Raw genomic sequence first — 21174 nt, forward strand, 5'->3', positions numbered from 1 at the left:
CAATAAAGGAATAAACATAAATTAAGGTTTTGATGGAAAGTACATTCACTCACATGAGAACAACAAACAATCATCTTGTAGTTGTGCCATCATGTACATGACACCTTAAAATAATTAGCGTCATCCTTGAAACCACCTCATCACGGAACCAACGACACGAGGCAAGCAGTCACCAGTTGATCTGTGTAACCACTCGCGTCCTACGTGACCAAATTTGTCAAAAATTTGACCAGCTGAGCTGTTGGGCAGTAATTATAGTAATTTTCCGAGAATCACTTTCGCTGCCGCAGCGCAGAAACGCGAGATGTATTCAAACCTTGCACGCGCTAGCTGTTATCCGCTATCTGCAGAAACGGGTAATTGCACGAAGGGGATAATTTACAGCAGCCATGGCATGCATGCGATCCCGAGGAACAACACCAGCATGCCAGCGGTCAGCTCGCTTCGCGAAAAGCACAAAAATGCTAAAAGTACTTACACGAAATGGGAACCCACCGAGCTACTGGTCTGCCCGTCTGATTGGATCTAATTATCCGTGCAATTATGTAGCAGGTTTTGCATAAGTAAACATCCGTGCACGTGACCGCGATGCAGTGAATGAGAATTTCTCTCACCGGGGCTTGGAATTTTCGAAAAAAAAATTCACGATAAGTTGGTGCATTGATGGATGCGTGTTGCTTTCCTACATTTATCACCTAATCAAGCTCTTGGTAATTTGCTATTCCAGCATTAATTGTCATATCACTCATTTCAATTCGTCATTGACGGTTTGAAGTGAAACGATAAATAGGGTAGCTTGCTAATTGTTGAACACAACACAGCTGTTGAACGATCGATTACAATTTCTTCATTATTCATTATTTTATAAACATGAACGGAAAACAACTGCATTTGGAAGTAGAACATAATATTGCGCATGGTTATTATGTTCTATTAAGGCAGTATTCTAGACTAGAAATTTAAAAAAAAATTAAAAAATCCTTCATATTTCCGTAGTTTAGGCATTCAAAAATATGCCCTAGAAAGAACTTATCGAAAATCCTATTATTTACCGAGTTAGAGCCATTTTAGTGATGCGGTTTTCTAACCTGGTACGGCTATAACAATGAACTTCAAAGGCGTTTTTCTCGAAACTAGTTTTTTCAAACTGGCGTACACAATATCTCAAGTTCTACTGAACCGATTCATGTCGAATTTATATGATTACAATCTGCAGGTATATTTGTATCGCATGAACCACTAAAAATAATATTTTTTAAATTTCACTATTTCAAAAAAAATCGGGAAGCGAAAGAAAAACCATTTTAAACCGCATTTGGTTTTTCAAACGGCTACCATTTTGTCAAAAAACATGTTTTAACTTGTCCGAGGTTCATGCGATAGCAACACCTTTACTGATTCAGAATCTGTGCGATTTTTTGACATAGGACTACGTCTTACATTGAAGATGCCAAATCAGAAAACAGGTCACGTTTTTATGATATAAAGTTAACGTTAATAACTATTTTTGCTGAGAACGGATTTTAACGATTTGCATACCAATCGAATCGGAATTTTTCTAAGATTTGTTTTATATGCTATACATTACAATCCAATAGTGTTTGATATGCTATACATTACAATCCCATAGTATATGGTTTAAATTGATGAAAATTGGAAGCATTCCCATTTCCCAATACATTTGTTCTGTCCATTTGTGTGCCTTCCCGAACAGAGCTGTCAATAACGGGCAACTTATGCAGCCGCTAGAATAGAAACCACGAAGGGTAAAAAAGGTGGGTTATATCTATGATATAACCGCAAGGTTGACGTGGAACTACCTTAGCTTAGTAATCATTTGTTTGTATTGATTAAATTTTTGATTCAATGAAACAATTTCCGAATTCAATATATTTGCGTTGTGAGACCGTGTTAGAGAAACGCACTCTAGTCTGCACAAAGGCAATCGAGTACAAAAGTACTCGCAGTTTGCATGTATTTGCGATGCCGATTTCCCCAGACACCTTGGTCTTTATAGGTGAACAGATTTCAGTCGGAACAAAAATACTCCCGACCTGCATGAATTTGCAATCCCAATTTACCTAGACACCTTGGTTCTGAAGCCAGTGTTGAGGAAACATATTTTAGTCGGAACAAAAATGCCCCCGACTTGCATGAATTTGCAATGCCAATTTTCCCCAGCTCCTTGGATTTGAAATCTGTGTTAAGGAAACACATTTCAGTTGGAACGAAAATACCCCGACTCGCATGTATTTGCAATGCCAACTTCCCCACGCTTCTTGGATTTGAAGTCTGTGTTAGGGAAGCACATTTCGGTTAGAACAAAAGCTCCCACTACTTTCATGTATTTGCAATTCCGATTTCCCCAAGGCCGCTTGGTTTTGAAGTCTGTGTTGGGGAAACCGTAAAACGGGCCAATCAAAACGAGGCAGTTTGGGCGTTTAGATCACGCTTAAGATTTTATAGTTATTCAATTATTTATCTAATGAAAAATAACATTTTATTAATCGCGATAGATGCGTAGAAATATTCCCTATAAATTGATGCAAACGTCTTTCCGATCCAGTAGAAAATGTTCGAGTTATAAGCATTTGAAATCTTGCATTTTTTCCTGCAAGTTCAGTGTTTATGTTTTCATTTTACCCCCCATATATTCCGGTTAGACGTAGTTCCACGTCAAAACTTGCATAGTAAGTAAGATATCGCTAGCGTATAAGTATGGCATCTCCTCTGAGGAAAATTCTCAGAATCTTTCTGTGTTCGAAACAACAAAGGTCGCTTATTCTGCTCGTTTTGTGTTTCATGTTTCCCCTCGAGCTGTGAACGCTAGCGAATATTTCACTTCGAGTACATCTGGCATTGCATTTAATACAACCATCCGAACCATGGCAAAGCAGGAGATATGAGAAGAGTGCAAGCTAGCCTTGTTGACGGTTTTGACCGCGGATGGAGAAACGATTTTTCATAAACGGTCATTCTCGCGATGTTTCATTTTTATCGCTGCAACTGTGTGCATCTGTTGGACGCGTGTTTGATGCTTGTTAAATGGCGTTGCACGGAAAATACCTCTCGTTAAATACTCAGTGCAATGCGTGCATTGATATAAAGAATTGGTGTATTGTTCTCGCAAAGGCAAGAAAGAATCGTTTCTTCTCGAAATGATTCTACAAAACCACGCAAGCCATTGAATTGAACTTACTAAAGACCTATTTATGAAATTCCGACGTATTATCAAATAATATCTGAAATGATAAACCAACAAATAAAAAAAAAAAGATTGCGTAGTCCTACGTTCGGATACAACCCCTCGATTTTTTGTTTGTTTCAGATACCCAGAAGGGCTGGAATCGTGTACTCCATGACAACTCTCACTTCATCAGCTCTTAACTATTCTATTTATGAATATTTATTCACCGTTCAATGTTTGTTTTGTTGTTAAAAGAAAGATGAACAAATAATGATATAATGGACAGTAGAAATATTCTTTATTTTATTTTTACGGAACTCGAAAAATCGTCCGGAATTCATGTCTCTACACTAGAATACCCAAATGCTTCCATGTTGGAGTGGTTAGCGTCACACATATCATGTCCGGGGGATCGGTTTGGATTCCCTAACCGGGGGATCTTCAGTCGAAGATTATTCCTCAAAACTTGCATGGCGGTTATGTGTATTCTAGAGCGTGCCAGTCAGGATAAAAATATTTTATCCCTTTTTTTTGTTCATTATCATTTTTGCTGTAACAGAGCCGAATTTTAATCGTGTACATGTCACATGTTTATCATATCTATAATTGGCACATTACACAGTTGCCATTTTGCGGCGTTAGAGTATTCATTTCTATACCATTGCATATGGTACACATTTACACAGTAGCCATTTAAGCGTAAGAGTTTTCCTTCTGTTCTTTCATTATCCAGTTAGACCGGACAGCGGAGACAGTTGATTGATCATTGTTGAGTTATTTATAGAACAGCAGCCCGATGTGTCTTGCAGAGCAGAGCAGTTGCATGGATAAATCGATCTTATTTCGACCGTGGATCGATCTCCATCGCTGATGATTGTTGCGTGGACGTAGTTATTCTGTAACAACACAAAGATGGTCAGTGAGGGCCCTGAGTTTTGAACTCACGATCGATCGCTTGCTTACTAAGCAAACGCGCAACCAATGTGGCTACGGAGACCCCCGAATAAATTTAAGGCGCTAGATTTTGTATTGAAATCATGGTTGAATACTAATAAAAATGACATAATTAATACTGCGTTGTGACGACGAAATTCCTCCAGAAACGTTAGTGTCATTGAAAAAGAAGAAGAATTTTGTATAATCAATGGTTGAATAGCTTTGATATCAACAAAATTATGAAAGTAATCTTTCAAAAAAAAAAGCTTTATAGTGATACATGTTGTGGATTTTCACTACCTACACTATTATACACACATTTATAAACATTTATGAATTTTTTTCAATTATTGATACACAATAATTTTATTAAATTAGAATTAGTCGTTTTTCTATTTTATCCAATATTTTATTTGTTGACCAAAAACTATCCCTTCCATCAACAAGATACATATTCAAGCCAATAAGTAAAAGTTTGCCGGAATTGAATAAATAGGCTATTTTTTAAAATCTCATGTTCGATCCTTTTAAAAAGTGTGAAAATAAAAATAATAATTCGTTTCATGTTGGTGCAAGGAAAGTGCACCGAAACACATAGCAGCATTTTTCATAATTTCAACTGTTATTAGTTTCATATCTAATGGGTCAAGCAAAACTTTAACTTTCTGTAAAAAGATCAAAAAACAAAATGTTCGTTTGTGTTCAACCTCACCAATGGCTAACCTAATAAAGGCTTCTCCTTTCCTGTTCTAATAGTGCCTTTTGAAGCCTTTCTTCCATTCTTTGTTAAGGGGAAGTGGTCGTTTCTCTACAGGAGAAACAATGAAAGATTTTGAAAGAGTACCAATAGTACATATCCAGGACCAGAATTTAAAGAGATGTTCAGACGAAACTCCTTTGACGTGTTTCAGCAGCAACACCAATTGCCCTATGATCGTGATCGTTGTGGAATAACTGCTACCGTATTTGGTTTGAATTCCACATCAGTTCCTCACACTTCGAAGACTTTAACGGGTGTATCAACTAGTGCACATCTACCTTGAATTCTGCTCTATGGTATTGCTCTTCCCAGATTGGTGTCCACCCAACTGCTGTACTACCGTTCTACGCATTGATGTCCCATGTTCCAAAATCAGCAACTGAGAAAAACGCAATCAAAGTTTTCCCTCATATTTGTCTATCAGAAGCTTTAAACATTTCAGTTTAGCAATACACTGGGTTTTTCTATAAGCAGAAAACTATTGTTTAATGAAATCTGAAAAGATACCATCACTTGAATCAATCCATCTTGATTACGGGCTTAAGAATTCATGGTGGGACAGTTATGCCTAGAATATCAACATGCGACAATTGAACTTGATATTGTTTTTTGAAATACTGGGAACAAACAATAAGTTTTTTTTATGTTTTCCGAAAGATTATACATGAAAACATCCTTTCATGAAGAAGAGAACGATCTGCAATACCTTTGCATAATATGAATCTCATTGTTATTATACATTCGCTAACAAAGTATACACGTGTTCTGTAAAACTTTTTTTTATTTGTATGAGAAAGAGTTCGTTCTTCCAAACCAGAAATGTGTGCATTAGCCCTGCTGAAAGCGTGAATTAAAATTCTTGTACTTGAACCGGTTTATTCATTAATAATCTACAAAAAATACATGGTGGGACAGTAATGCCTAGAATATCAACATGCGACAATTGAGCTTGATGTGGTATTTTCAAAGCGGGGAAAAACCTTCACTTTTTGTGTTTTCCGGAAGATTAGGCACAAATTGCGGATATCGTAATGCTTTATAATCCGGGCGGCTTTTCAATCCGAACACTTCATCATTATATTCAATATCATCACAAAATCAAAACATCATTGACATGTTCAATGCGACTGATAGGTACTATTGAGTCAATTTAGTGTGTCTGCCACACTAAATTGACTCAATAGTACCTAGCTGTTGATAAAGAGAGTCAAAACTCAAAGCAAATAAAAAAAAATTGCGAGATGACGGCATAAAAAAATTATAGGAGGTTGTGTTCGTGACACGACCGTATTGTTGACGTAGAACTACGCTGTGGTTTAATTCAAGTCGCTCGTTTATAACTGCGGATATTATTTTGTAATTCAACAAAAAAATTCAAATAACCATTCTACCAGTTTGGTCGCCCTGGAATGCTGTGTTTATTATAGAATCATTTGACGATAATTGTTTGATGACTCATTCTTGTGCTCGCAGAACAATACATGGTCGAGATAAGCGCAGCTGTCATTCTTAGTGGAGAAAGTTTTGCTACTGGCAAGCGAAACCAAATCACATAAAAAATTCCAGATCGACATTTACTTTCTTGGTGACTAAATAAACGAAATAAACTCTATCTGTTAATCTCAAGAACCTAGAAAAGAGTAACAATGCATCATTATGATCAAGATTAGCGCAAATGCAATCCTAATTGAAAACAGTTTTACAACTGGCACGTGAGCCCAAATAAATTAATAACTTAATATAATTTATTGAATATTCTCCAAATAATTTTTAGGTGCACAACCTTAACACCTGCTTCACCATAACGTCAGTTCAATGCATTGATGACAGAAAACAAACAATGTTAACTGCTTGGGAAAGGCTGAATATTTGCCTCAGCAGAGATTCATTACTAATACCCTAGCGTAAATATTCCATCCCGCTATCTTCCCTCCTTGTTTATATTTATCATAGCTGACCCGGCAAACTTCGTCCCGCCCAAAATTTGTTTTTTGTTATCAATATCTTCAATGAAGAACTGGTTTTTTTTTTTTTTTTTTTTTTTTTTTTTTTTTTTATAGAGGTGAGGAACGCTCTTCCAGCCTTATCTGGGAAGGGATAACCCAGACGTCGAGTGGGGATCGCACCCACAAAAACCAAGCCCTCTACTCGTAGCCTCATTCCCCCCGGGACCACATCTAGGCGACTACTTCAGGGGGCGGCTGTGCTCATGCACTTCACGAGTTTTCAACGCTAACTAGCGTTGATCCTTCCCTTTTTCTCTATACATCTCATTTACGTTTCCGTTGTACTCCGCCACGCACATCCGCAGCACAGGCTTCCTTTTACCCGTCGAGACGTGTACCGATTAGGAATTGCCCTCCAACTTGACGCGCAACCCGTCACAGTCACCCTCGCGGGGTTTCTCACCTGTCGAGACGTGAACCGATTAGGAAGCGCCCTCCAACTTGACGCGCGCCCCGTCACAGCCACCCTCGCAGGATTTCTCTTCCCAACGGAGCGCCGATTAGGCAGTGCCCTCCAACATAACGCGCACTCCGTCACAACGATTCTCGTGGGGTACTACACTTTGCAACAGCCCTCGCATTTGTTCCTCTTCTATGGTCAGGGGTTATTACTACGCTGGTCGGCCCTCCACTTCCGCTGTAGCTCGGACATGATGTGTATGATTACACTGTTCACAGCGTTCCAGGTGCCCTCGTCGCGACACATTTTCTCTACTATGTTCCCGGCATGAAGGGCAGGCAGCCCCTCGCGTCTTGCGGTGAACCTGGGACACACAAATACCACGTGTTCTGGTGTTTCCTCCACATCTTCACACTCCGGACAGAGTGGCGACGTTGCGTGCCCGAACCGGTGCAAATATTGCCTGAAGCAGCCATGTCCAGACAGGAACTGTGTCAGATGAAAATTCACCTCCCCGTGCTTCCTGTTCAGCCAGGTCGATAGTACCGGTATGAGCCCATACGTCCACCTGCCTTTCTCCGCCGTGTCCCATTCCTGCTGCCACTTCAAGAGTGATTCTACTCTCGCTGTTTTCCGGATACCCCTGATTTCCTTTCGTCTGTAGCACTCTCTGTCTTCCGCCAGAGTGATGCCAATAGGGATCATGCCGGCGATAACGCAGACTGCCTCCAACGAGATCGTCCTATACGCGCTCGCAACTCTCATCGCCATGAGCCGAAACGTACGGTCCAGTTTTCTACGATTCCGGTGGGTTTCGAGAGCCGCCGACCAGGCTGGTGCTCCGTACCGCAGTATGGACGAGGATACAGCAGCCAGGAGACGCCTTTTGCTACTGCAAGGTCCTGCGTTATTCGGCATTATTCTCGCTATCGCGCTAATGGACTTCTCTGCTTTCTCGCAGACGTAGTCGACGTGGTTGTTGAAATTCAGCCGGTCGTCGATCATAACTCCCAAGTATTTCAACCTACGCTTAGAAGTTATCACGTGTTCCCCGACTGTGATTTCCGCTCGCTGCACGGCTTTGCAGTTACTCACCAACAATACTTCCGTTTTATTATGAGCAATCTGCAGTTTCGCTGCTTGCATCCAGTTCTCTACTGAGACGATGGACTCGATTGCAAGCATCTTCACCTCTTCGAGTGTCTCGCCTGCCACTGTGAGAGCGATATCATCCGCGAAGCCCACGATCTCCACGCCTTTGGGAAGCTTCAGATTCAGTACTCCGTTATACATTACGTTCCAGAGCGTTGGGCCCAGGATAGAGCCTTGTGGTACTCCGGCCGTTATATTCAACGTTGTCTGCCCCGTGCTCGTCTCGTAGACTAGGACGCGGTTCTGGAAGTAGCTTCCTAGAATTCTGCACAGGTACCCAGGAACCTTCATACGGTGTAGGGACTCGGCAATGGCTTCCCAGCTAGCGCTGTTGAAAGCATTCCTCACGTCGATCGTTACTATAGCACAATGTCGGTCGCCCCTCCGCTTTTGCTGTGACGCCTTCTCTGCCTTTTCAACCACTGTCCGGATAGCATCAACGGTGGACCTACCTTTCCGGAATCCAAACTGCATCTTTGACAGACCATGGTCACTCTCCGTACATTTCGTCAGTCTGTTGAGGATAATCCTTTCCAAGAGTTTCCCAAGAGTATCCAGCAGGCATATAGGCCTATAGGATGTTGGTACCCCCGGGGGCTTTCCTGGTTTTGGCAGCAACACTAACTTTTGGATCTTCCATTTCTTAGGAAAGTGACCATCATCCAAGCATTTCTGTAGCACTATCCTGAAAATGTCCGGGAACGCCTGAATCGCCGTTTTCAAGGCCGCGTTGGGGATTCCGTCGGGGCCGGGCGCCTTGTTTACCTGCAGTCTCTTCGCCACTGCTACCAGTTCTTCACTGGAAACTTGAGAACGTTCGGTAGCTATTTCGGCGTACGGTGTCGGTGGCCATATCGTAGGATCATGCATCGGAAATAAACCCTCCACAATGACCTTCAGAAGAACTGAAGAACTGAAGAATGAAGAACTGGTAGCAGTGGCGAAGAGACTGCAGGTAAAAACAGGGCCCGGCCCCGACGAAATCCCCAACGCGGCCTTGAAAACGGCGATTCAGGCGTTCCCGGACATCTTCAAGATAGTGCTACAGAAATGCCTGGATGATGGTCACTTTCCTAAGAAATGGAAGATCCAAAAGTTAGTGTTGCTGCCAAAACCAGGAAACCCCCGGGGGTACCAACATCCTATAGGCCTATATGCCTGCTGGATACGCTTGGGAAACTCTTGGAAAGGATTATCCTCAACAGACTGACGAAATGTACGGAGAGTGTCCATGGTCTGTCAAATATGCAGTTTGGATTCCGGAAAGGCAGGTCCACCGTTGATGCTATCCGGACAGTGGTTGAAAAAGCAGAGAAGGCATCACAGCAAAAGCGGAGGGGCGACTGACATTGTGCTATAGTAACGATCGACGTGAGGAATGCTTTCAACAGCGCTAACTGAGAAGCCATCGCCGAGTCCCTACACCGTATGAAGGTTCCTGGGTACCTGTGCAGAATTCTAGGAAGCTATTTTCAGAACCGCGTCCTAGTCTACGAGACGAGCATGGGGCGGACAACGTTGAATATAACGGCCGGAGTACCACAAGGCTCTATCCTGGGCCCAACGCTCTGGAACGTAATGTATAACGGTGTACTGAATCTGAAGCTTCCCAAAGGCGTGGAGATCGTGGACTTCGCGGATGATATCGCTCTCACAGTGGCAGGCGAGACACTCGAAGAGGTGAAGATCCTTGCAACCGAGTCCATCGTCTCAGTAGGGAACTGGTTGCAAGCAGTGAAACTGCAGATTGCTCATAATAAAATGGAAGTATTGTTGGTGAGTAACTGCAAAGCCGTGCAGCGAGCGGAAATCACAGTCGGGGAACACGTGATAACTTCTAAGCGTAGGTTGAAATACTTGGGAGTTATGATCGACGACCGGCTGAATTTCAACAACCACGTCGACTACGTCTGCGAGAAAGCAGAGAAGTCCATTAGCGCGATAGCGAGAACAATGCCGAATAACGCAGGACCTTGCAGTAGCAAAAGACGTCTTCTGGCTGCTGTATCCTCATCCATACTGCGGTATGGAGCACCAGCCTGGTCTGCGGTTCTCGAAACCCATCGGAATCGTAGAAAACTGGACCGTACGTTTCGGCTCATGGCGAGCGCGTATAGGACGATCTTGTTGGAGGCAGTCTGCGTTATCGCCGGCATGATCCCGATTGGCATCACTCTGGCGGAAGACGGACAGTGCTACAGACGGAAGGAAATCAGAGGTATCCGGAAAACAGCGAGAGTAGAATCACTCTTGAAGTGGCAGCAGGAATGGGACACGGCGGAGAAAGGTAGGTGGACGTATGGGCTCATACCGGTACTATCGACCTGGCTGAACAGGAAGCACGGGGAGGTGAATTTTCATCTGACACAGTTCCTGTCTGGACATGGCTGCTTCAGGCAATATTTGCACCGGTTCGGGCACGCAACGTCGCCACTCTGTCCGGAGTGTGAAGACGTGGAGGAAACACCAGAACACGTGGTATTCGAGTGTCCCAGGTTCACCGCAAGACGCAAGGGGCTGCCTGCCCTTCATGCCGGGAGCATAGTGGAGGAAATGTTCCGCGAGGAGGGCACCTGGAACGCTGTGAACAGTGTAATCGTGCACATCATGTCCGAGCTACAGCGGAAGTGAAGGGCCGACCAGCGTGGTAATAACCCCTGACCATAGAAGAGAAACAAATGCGAGGGCTGTTGCAAAGTGCAGTACCCCACGAGAGTCGTTACGACGGAGTGCGCGTTATGTTGGAGGGCACTGCCTAATCGGCGCTCCGTTGGGAAGAGAAATCCTGCGAGGGTGGCTGTGACGGGGCGCGCGTCAAGTTGGAGGGTGCTTCCTAATCGGTTCACGTCTCGACAGGTGAGAAACCCCGCGAGGGTGGCTGTGACGGGGCGCGCGTCAAGTTGGAGGGCAATTCCTAATCGGTACACGTCTCGACGGGTAAGCGGAATCTGGAGAGCAGGACAACAAAAGGCTGGCAATGCCTGTTGGTGGATTGGAAAGAGGAACACTGCGAAGGTCGTTTAGACGGAGCGAGCGCCTAGGAGGGCGTCATCAAATCGGGGTGTACCCCACGAGAGCTGGTGTGACGGAGTGCGCGTTATGTTGGAGGGCACTGCCTAATCGGCGCTCCGTTGGGAAGAGAAATCCTGCGAGGGTGGCTGTGACGGGGCGCGCGTCGAGTTGGAGGGCGCTTCCAATCGGCTCACGTCTCGACGGGTAAAAGGAATCCTGTGCAACGGAGGTGCGTGGCGGAGTACAACGGATTCGTAAATGAGATATACAGAGAAAAAGGGAAGGATCATCGCTAGTTAGCGTTGAAAACTCGTGAAGTGCATGAGCACAGCCGCCCCCTGAAGTAGTCGCCTAGATGTGGTCCCGGGGGGAATGAGGCTACGAGTAGAGGGCTTGGTTTTTGTGGGTGCGATCCCCACTCGACGTCTGGGTTATCCCTTCCCAGATAAGGCTGGAAGAGCGTTCCTCACCTCTATGAAAAAAAAACAGACAGACAGAAATCCATTATATATATATATATATATATATATATATATATATATATATATATATATATATATATATATATATATATATATATATATATATATATAGATAGATTACGACTGCATAATTTGCAACACCAAACAATCGTCAATCATAGTATAAAAAATTAGGCGATTGTTGCATCGTTACAGGGCCAATGCACACGGGAACAGATACAAATGGGGTTTTATACACACGCACAAATGGGGTGCAGATGCACTATTTTTACGTATGGGTTATGAAGCACGCACGTACACACACAAATATTCATATATCGATGGCTTGAAGCAACTAAATATACACACACTTATTTCCGTTTTGCGCTCTTCTCAACAGAAGCCCTTTCATCCTTTGTGGAGAGTTTTCCTACTGTCATGCGAAACCGTATAACTGACAAAGTTCCAGAACATTTATTTTTTTGGTGAGCTGACGATAGCCTAGCTTGATGATTCCCCACACAATTGTGTAGTTCAGAACCTTATTGCAATGGCGTCAGTTTGATGCAATGATTGCAATACCAGATACATCAGCGAGTTAGTAATTTGGTCGCTTCCCCAGCTCAATCCGAAACGAAAACATGTGATGACACAAAAAAAAAAGAAGAACAAGCGATACTCATTGCTTTGAATACATAACGATACTGAAAGTTTGCCTTCTTTCCTTGCTTGAGACCTTAAACTTCTTCAGTTCATTCGTCTCTAACCTTCAAAAAGGCCCTTGAAAAACTTTACTTTATCCATCATATTACTCCTCCACCCCCATGAAAGTTTGCCTTCTTCTTCTTTCTTTGTTTTTAAGAGGCTTTAAACTTTGCAGTTCATTCGCCTCTAAAAGTTTGCCTCAGCGAGATCCACTGTTTATACTCTAGGCAAATATTCCCCTTCGTTCTTCTTCTTTTCCTTTGTTCACGGAGACTTTACATCTTACGATTTCCTCTTCGTTGCTCGTCGATAAGTTGTTCGTTATTGACAGCTCTGTTCGGGAAAGCACACAAATGGACAGAACAAATGTATGAGGAAATGGGAATGCTTCCAATTTTCATGAATTAAAACCATATACAGACTATGGGATTGTAATGTATATCATATCAAACTTAGGGAATTTCCGATTCGTTTAGTATATAAATCGTCAAAATCCGTTCGCGGCAAAAATATTTATTAACGTTAACTTTATTTCATAAAAACGTGACCTGTTTTCTGATTTAGCACCCTTAATGAAAGACGTAGTTCTACGTCAGGAACACATTCAGGAGTTTCAAAGAGTATATTAGCCCTAGAAAGAATGGATCATGGATTTTCGATGCCTGATGTTTTGTTTAAAGCTATAATAGAATAGCAATGAAATAATAAGCGTTACAAAAACAATAACTATTTGTTCTCAACGCAAAAAAAAAGAAGGATTCGGATTTTGAAAGAAAAGTATCCAGAATTTGAATCAAGATCATAAAAATGTTCGGATTTGGAATCACGACACATTCAAGAATCTTTCAAATTATAAGCAAGTATAACGTCATTTTGTGGATTTATGTGATTCATAACTTACATGGATGCCTTCTAGTTCTATTGGAATGGATCTTTTTCATGCTATGCTATAGCAATATTTTTTAGTAGTTGATGTTATCCTCATGAATGCTTAAGTGTCCCGATACTATTCCAATTATATTTTTTTTTATGAAAATAATTCGCAAACTTTTTTTCTCGATATCTTTGAGCAATTCCAAATGAAATTGTCCTAAACATGCAGATTTTTAATTTAAGATTTAAGATTTTAGTACATATTGGGGTGCAAATTGAAAATTGAAAATCGCGCACTCCGTGAAAATTGTCTAATTTCAAACGCTTAATGTTCAGTCATTTCATGATGGATTGATGAAATTTTTGCGTCAATCGATTTCGGCACTCCATAACAATTTTTTGCATTGAATAAAATAATATATGACATGCAACTAATATCGAACAATTAAAAAATCTCAACCCCTATCCTAACGAAAATACCCACATCTGATTGGTCGAAATTGACGACACCATACGGCGGTTCCCTAACAGAGACATCAAAACCAAGCTGCCCGGGGGAAATTTACAATGCAAATACATGAATGTATGGGGAGCTTTTGTTCCTACCGAAATGTGTTCCCTAACAGAGACATCAAAACCAAGGTGTCCGAGGGGAATCGGCATTGCAAATATATGCAAGTCGGGCGCATTTTTATATTGCAAGTAAGGTGAGTGACACGATCAATTCTAGCAAATAAAATTTAAATTTGGAACCTCAATATTGATTGCTTCGTGAAATTTTATATCAATGACCGATCGTGTATTGTGAAAAATTTAGCACAAAGGTAAGTGTAAAATTGTATATGATAGCAGTTGTGTTAAAAATGACTTGATATACGAAACGATTTATTTCAATTTTCATAAATAAAAACCAAGGTGTGTTCCCATTCGAGAACGTGTGGGTTTAAGCTGTCTGTTTTGTTGTGTTCATTTTCACCCAAGGTTCATACGGCGAGGAAAATTGGAAAAGTGAAGGAACATTCGAAAAAGTGATTTTCCATATGCTCTACATATAGTATTAGGTGTTGTTAGATTACAATACAAGTGAAACACAAATTTCTGTATTACTCGAGAATTAATCAAGCAAATGAAACGAAATTTGGCACGTGATGATTTTAGGGTGCAATAAATATTTTTACGGTGGTTAGACACCTGGGGGGGGGGGGGGGTTGAGGTTGTTTGGTGGTGTGAGGCTGCCATACAAATAAAACACAAATTTTCGCATTACTCGAGAATTAACCAAGCAAATGAAACGAAATTAGGCATGTGGAGGTTTTAGGGATTAATAAACGTTTCTATGGTAGTTCGACACTCCTCCCCCTCTCTAAAGGTGGGCTGCAAATGAAACACAAACTTCTGCATAACTCGAGAACTAATCAAGCAAATGGAGACAAACTTTGGCAAAAAACCCTCGGATACGAGAAATGTTTCTATGATGGTATGACACCCTTTCCTCCTCTGGAAAGGAGAGGGGGTTCCATAAAAATAATGCAGTCCATTTGATGTTTGCGTTAACGAAATTGATCTTCGTTCGAAAGTGGAAATGGATTTTAATGTAATACAACGCACTCCTATATCGTCTTCAATCTATATAAATAAAAATGGATCGCCGAACTCGAATTAATATCATTGGAAGAAGGCTTTGCTTTGGGCCTAGAATTTACCTCAATATTCACGGAGACAGAAAAAAATGTATCTTGCTCTCATAACTGATCAACATTTGCCGATCTACCCTACTGCTCAAGGCGACAAACGCTACTAATAGACGTACGTCTTTCAATGTACCGTTCATATTTATCGTTCCTCCCAGATAAATGGAATCGTGCGTTAGATTTCGCGGCGGCGGCGCAAAAAAAAAAGTCAGTCAATCCATCGCGCCGATAATTCATGCACTGTTTAGCATATATCGTCGGCTTTGGAGCGCCTCATGGAGCGCCGTCAAAACACTTTTAGCCTCCTAGCGGCGGTGGCGGCGCAGACGAGTCACGGCCTTATCATGCAAACACTCCGCACTAATTTCGCCGACAGAAAACGCAAACTCACAATTCTCCAAGTGCTTCGGTGGTGCTGCGACCAAATAGGCGTCAACCGATGGATACGCCGTATTAGAGACCAGAACCGCTTGTTTGCGTGTCTCCGTCTACTTGAGGTCCACTTAAAACCAAATCAAGGCGCAGCAGCCGTCCAGCCTCAAGTTCGCTCGGTGGATGCATTTTAATTAATGCTGTGGCATTTTTCCGCTGTCTCCGCACACTCCGATTTGGTGCGAACTTTTTTTTCAGTGCCCACAAACAACAAGACCTCAAAACGCGCTGAAATTACACCGATATGGCGTGATAGAGTAGATTCTAGGGACCGTTTTGCGCGCTCGAAACGTTCGAAACGTCTTGAATGGATCGCTGTTTGTCAGCATCTCGAAAGGCGCGATGTTGTTTTCGATTTTCGATCGCCCGTCGCGTGTAACAGGTCCTTGTGGTCCGACCGATCGAAACTTCAAGCGCTATCGAGGTGCAACGAAAAATGTGGCGAAAACAACATTCAAATAATTCGTTGCATGACACGAGATAAGGTTTCAAGTGGAAAAGATAGGGGAGCATTTTAGCGTGTTGATGTTTTCTGCATTGCCTCAAAGAGTATCTCCCTCAGAGCCAATCAAGGCAATGGATTGTTGGCTTTCTTTCCTGGTCAATACTTTTAGCGATAAATCATACAACAATTTCTGCACTATCATCATCCGATTAAGAAATCTACTCTCTCTCCTTCTCTCTCGATATTTGCACTTCATTGTCCTCATTGCTGGAATGAGGAAATTGACGGAAAAAACAGAACTGAAAAATACAGATATGCAGTAAAAGCCCTGCAAGAATCAACAACTTGTAGAAGAACGGGCAAAGAAGAAACGATCGATCAATGCATAAATTGCTTCCATTATCACTCCCGCCAAAGAACATGCCGCCTTTAATCGGATTCGCGCGGAAGAGAAGAAGTAATTAATTGAATCCCTGTGATGCGACAGAATAACGAGCGCGCGGACCGCGGACCTCCAGATTTTCCCCTCGCGAAGGACAATTAATCAACAATCAGTCAACGATCGGAGAAATCTTGACTGACGGACAGCCCGAAGACGACGACAGGACCACAGGTGTTCCACATGTTCAGTTTGCTATTCATCGATTGACCCACATCGAATGGGGGGAACCACCTATGGATCGCTTTTTACACTTTTCAGATCCCTGTATTACGAGCCAATTGGTGAATAGTCGGTCCAATCATGATCACCGAACAATAAACTGTAGCTTTCCATCGCGTCCTCGCCAATTCGTTCTTTATTGATTCTCGGAGGTAAACATCCGGACCTCGGCAAAGCCTGCAATGATTAATGATGATTCCTTGAGCTGCATCTTTTTAATCATTTTTCCTCGATCCTCGGCGAAGGGCGGGAATCGATTTAAGATCCCTCACTGAGGGAGATAATGAGGGTAAATTAGTTTGCAATTTTGATGCACTGTTTGTTTACCTCAAATAACTTCATAATTAATCATCCACTCCGGGGGACAGTGCGCATCGGCTCAAAGAGTTTACGTAAGGCATCCCTCAGACAGATTTTAATCCAACAAACTACGGGAGGCTAATTCGTAATGTCAACTTCGATGAAATCTGTTTGTCGTGTTTTGATTGCTGTTTTTCATAGGTATCCTTCACATTTACTATTGATTAGAAACTATTTGATCCAAATTTCGCGAAAAATACCCAAAAAACAAAGTTATTTTTCTCCGAAACAGAAAACACCTCATTAATCGAAACTGTTTCTCGAATTGATGCAAACACTTTGCTGGGAAGTTCTACCCCATGCTGTATATTTACAAGATATGACTCCATTCGATTACTACTGATAAGAAACGATCAAAGATTTTAAGAAAGTTAGCAAAAAACTAAAAAATTTCGTTGAACGCCATTCTCAAAAACTTCGAGATAAAAATTTGAAAAAAAAAACTGAAAGTGTATCTTTAAGACCGTACTCGAAAAAAATGCAACTGACAAAAAATGATCATGAAAAATTCGTTTTAAGCCGGACATTTTGAAAACCCTCAGGGAATAAATAAACTCATATCAGCTATGTTTTTGCAAAGTTGGTTTATTCAATCTTCTCTCGCAGGCTAAATGCCCGCACCTTGAACTTAACGCTACCTATAAAATCATGTAGGGTAAATTATCTTGGTTTGTTCAATTTGGGGTGTTTTTACGCAACTAGTAAATGCAAATAGATTTTTCTTCATGAAAATCACACATAATCGATACGAGTTTGGGTTTGTTGAGTCCCAAGTCTCTAGTTGCTAATACTACCATAAGGTGTTGAAATTATTCAAATTTTTATGTTTTTTAACGATTTTCCTTAAAGAAGAATTATGATCATGGTTTGACCACCTCTGATCATGGTTTGCCCAAAAAAATGATCATGGTTTGTCCGGTTTTAGAAATCTCCATTTTTGAATGAAAACATTCGAATTCACAATTAGATGTTGCATTTATCATTGCTTGAGTTTACTGTCATCATATTGATTCATTCATAATTTAGGCTTTTTTCAGAATATTGCCTTTTCTTGGGCATTTTAGAAGTGTTCACCTCAACACAATCAACACAGAAAAACCATACTTCTGCTATGCGCGAAGCACACCATAAACAAACATAAACAAACTGCAGTGCGCCAAGCGGTTGTCATAGAAATCATGTGGACAAAACAACATTATTGAATTGAACAACTCATGATCAGAATTGATTCATCAATGGTTCATCAAAATGCGTTAATTTAATGGTTTAGCTATGTAAATCCGATACAAATGTTGAGCAAGCATGATGTTTACAATATTTATAAGTGTTGTAATCCAGAAAAGGTCTGAATACGTGCCAAATAATCATCTGGTGATCGATTAAAAGTTAGCTCGAATGAGGGGCGCATTGACACAAATAGAAGGTGTATTTTATAATCCTTTAAAACATGTGATTTCGTAAAAATATACTATCAAACTACTATAAATCATGTAAAAGGCAATTTCATTTATATGTTTCGAAACATTCGAAGGCCTTATTTGACACAGGAGCGCTGAATTAGAGCATTCAAAAAAGTGGGCAAACCATGATCATATTTTCGACTGGACAAACCAAGATCATTTACCCTACAACACTTGCGCCATCTTTATTACACACCTTCATTTACTCTTTCTTCAAATTCTGGTCGTTTTTGAAGACCTTCCCTGTTTTCCAGAGCTTGCCTTTCATAATCTTCCAAATTTTTTCTATTGACTGAAGTTCTGGCAATCTATTGCTGTTTTTTGTTTGTTTCATTTAGTTTTTAGTTACAGGGTGCTAACAATGGAGGTCAACGAAGAGAAAATTCCGTACATTTCACACTTTAATTTTTATAAATGCAAAAATCCAAGCCAGGCCGCTGAAATTGTGAATGATGTTTACTGCAGCAGTAAAATATATGCAATTTAATTTATTTTTTTAATTTTTTTTAAACTTTTTTTAAATACAATACACTAAACTAAGATATCTACTGTCAACGAATGGACCCTTTGAAGCTAACGATTGAACAGAAACGTCCAGAATTGGCCAACCGAAGAGGTGTTGTGTTCCTTCAGGACAACGCAATGCCACACAATTCCGAGAGCTTGATTGGGATGTTTTAATACATTTGTTCCGAACCTGGTGCCAAAGTCATGTAAACAACAAAAACCAAATACAATCAATAATTACGAAAAAAAAATATTTTTTTTTTGCTAGTATAACATTTTTCCAAAAAGAATGCCTAATTGGCTTCAATTTGATATGTCGATTATCTAAACCGGTGCAGTAGTTCAAAAGTTACGAGTTGAAAGTTGCAAATTTTTGGAGAGAAAAAAAGAGGAAAAATATTTTTCGGACCACTCTGAAGTCGAAATAGGCATCCTAACGAAAATAAAAATAAAAAATTCGTGTCTAACATTTTGCGAAAAGAAACGAAATTACCACTTTTCACGAAAAACTGAGATCCACTATATCGATTTGAAATGGAATGGATGTATACATGGTTCACTAGAGTGCCAATGAAAATGGCCATCTCGAATTTTCAAAGCGAACTTGATTAAAAATATTGACTCCCACTAAAAACAACCCTATGCAAAATATCAGCTCAATCGGATTTTTTGTCGAAAATGGGACTTGATCGATTTTTCAGAATACGAGTCAAAACGTATGGCTTAGGATGCCAATGAAAATCGTCATATCGATTTTTCATATGGGACTCTCTGCGAAATGTTGATTTGCACGACAAAATAACCTATGCAAAATATTAGCTCATTCGGGCTTCATTTCATATTGCCGCAGATGTCAAAATTTAAGTTTTCTGAAAATCGAAAAATCACCCAAGGGGGAGTAAAGGAAATTGGGTTTTTCAAAAAAAAAAGTTTTAGATGTCAAATGTCTTAAAATGGCATGAAACGGCGAGATTTGCTGTTAAATTATGATTATTATTTTAGGATTTTATGTCCCATCGCAAGCAGGGAAACAAAAGGAAATCGGACGGTAAATGGCGCGGATTTGAGCTATTTTCTTGGAGGAAACTTTTTTGTGCGCCAGAACTGGTTGCCAGAACTGGACATGCCACATATCTTTTCTCTTCTTCGAAAAAAAAAGACGAAAACAACAAATGCATGTGGATTTTGTTTCAGTGTTCCCGACCATCTTCTGGCCGGATCTCGCTTCGTGCCACTATTCAAAGGACGTGTTGGAGTGGTACGAAGCCAACGGGGTCACCTTCGTGCCAAAGGAAATGAACCCGCCCAACGCGCCGGAGCTTCGCCCAATAGAGAAATATTGGGCGATCATGAAGCAGGCCCTCCGGAAGAACCCAAAAGTTGTTAAATCGGAGGCGGACTTCAAGAGAAAATGGATTTCTGTTAAAAAAAAACTACAACCTGATGTTGTACAGAACCTTATGGACGGGGTAAAGAGGAAGGTGCGAGCACACGGGCTTGGGCTCGAAGTATGAATAAAAAGAAAATGCCAAAAGTTGTTTAATAGTTTTTATTTTACTGTCTAAAATTTTCAAAAGGATCGGTCTACTGGGCGAATTTCTACAGCGTTTTTTCCGTGATGCAATTTGATGTGACACACCCTTTCTAATAGATGAGAAAAGTTGTGCTATGGCTATACTGCTGCTACCAACTAAAGCGACTGAAACAATAGACCATCTTACATTTACACTGAACCCTTTTATATTGAGGGATCCCAGAAATCAGTATTGCGGCAGACATCGATGCGGTGTAACTATGTAATCAATGCCTAATACAGTAAGCACTCGATTTACTGCCGACTATATACAGATAAATATGGTTGATGCTTAAATAATTTATTCGTCGTACACGAACAAACCACCTTCGGTATGTATTAGCTAATTGACTAACAAAATATCGAGTCAAACTCTGATATTCATGCGGTCGTCCCGAGCCTGTACTTGTTCTGTGCGGTCGTACCGATCCGCACATTATTTTTACTTTCATTTTTACACAGCACGATCATCCCGATTAGCACTCTTACCAATATCATTTATCCATACGGTCGTCCCAATCCGCAAATATTTTTTTTGTACCCGTACGGTCGT

Source organism: Toxorhynchites rutilus, chromosome 2 (genome assembly GCF_029784135.1).
Source record: "Toxorhynchites rutilus septentrionalis strain SRP chromosome 2, ASM2978413v1, whole genome shotgun sequence".
In the NCBI taxonomy this organism is placed as follows: domain Eukaryota; kingdom Metazoa; phylum Arthropoda; class Insecta; order Diptera; family Culicidae; genus Toxorhynchites; species Toxorhynchites rutilus.